This window comes from Pseudomyrmex gracilis, unplaced genomic scaffold, assembly GCF_002006095.1.
Source record: "Pseudomyrmex gracilis isolate BER0280 unplaced genomic scaffold, ASM200609v1 scaffold_839, whole genome shotgun sequence".
In the NCBI taxonomy this organism is placed as follows: Eukaryota; Metazoa; Arthropoda; class Insecta; order Hymenoptera; family Formicidae; genus Pseudomyrmex; species Pseudomyrmex gracilis.
The window spans coordinates 42,343-43,746 of record NW_018021423.1 but is presented as its reverse complement, the minus strand read 5'-3'; positions in this window follow the sequence as shown (position 1 = coordinate 43,746).

Below are 1,404 nucleotides of genomic sequence, written 5' to 3'. Positions count from 1 at the left end.
GTGCCCCGGCCGACCACAGCGATAACAAAGATTACTGCGGTCGACCTGGCTGGAGCACAGAGCCCTGCAGTGCCCAGGCTGGAAACACCTGTAGCACTGCAGGGGGCGGGGGCGGAGTGCACGCACCTTTGCCACTACCCATCCCACCGGCAATCTGCCTGCTCTAATTGCCTTGGCCGCCGCCTCAGCTGGGCAGCGAACCAAGGCGATTCCACCCACGGGCTGGAGCGACGCAGGGATACTACCCTAACGCCACTCCCGCCACCGAATTCTGCCACGAACTCTTTGGAGAGGTCGTCCTCCGTGGTGAACTCGTCCAATCCCGAAACTAATATCTCCACGTTTCGGGATGGACGAGCCACACTGACTCCTTCGGGGAGAGCCTCTTTTAACTTGGTGGCGAGAAGGTCCGCCTTGAATTTGCGGTCCTCCTCTCCAACCTCCAACAACAAGTGCCCCTCCAGGGTCCGACGGACCCTGGAGACGCCCACCGACCTAGGGTCCACCTTATTCCTTGCGTCTCGAAGGACTTGAGCATACGACATGCTCTCCCCCTCAAGACGCAAGGTGACCGCCTCAGTACGCGGGAGTACCCCGCGAGGCGGCCGCTGGCTTGACGAAGGTGGAGTCAAAGGAGGGGAAGACTCCCCTCGACCGGCACCAACGGCCGTCCCCCTACCCTTCGTAGGCGCCTTGGTGGCCTTTACCACCTGTTTCTTCTCCTTCTTCTTCTTCTTCTTTCTTTTTTTTCTTGGCTCCTTTTCCTCCGTCTGTGCCCTAACAGGAACAGGCGGGAGAATCGGAGATTTCCTACTAACAGGTGGGGGCCGTCTCGGGAGCTCCCGCTCCAAAAATTTTTGGAGCTCCCCCGAGACGGTGCACCGCACCACCCTCTCAATCTCCTCCAGCCAGGAGGGAGGAATCTGACTCCCCCCCTTGACTGGAGTGGAGCATGTAGCTCCTTCCGGCCTCGGCATGGAGACGTCAGCGATGGCACGCACCGACGTCTCCATGCTCTCGTGAAGCGCGTGAAGCGACCGGGAAGCCTCATTATGGACCTCCTCGATCGCCGCACGCGCCTCCACAACACCCTTCTTAATTTCCTTCAGGTCAGCGAGGGTAGAGACACTAACCTCATCAACATCCTCACTGATTTGGAGGATGGCTTCCGTAATTTGTTGCTCAGAGGCAACCTGCCTCCGAGCGACCATCTCCACTTCGTTGGCCACGTTGGCGACACTCTTTTCGACTTTGTCGAAAGCTTCTCGAAGGCTATACCGAGATTAAAGTTCTACTAAACCCGCGATGATCCTCGTACGGAGCTCCCTCGGCTTGCCCGCCTTTTCCTCCTTGGACATTTTGGAGCGACGACAAAGCCGCTCCCAAAGTTCGTCCAGGCAATCT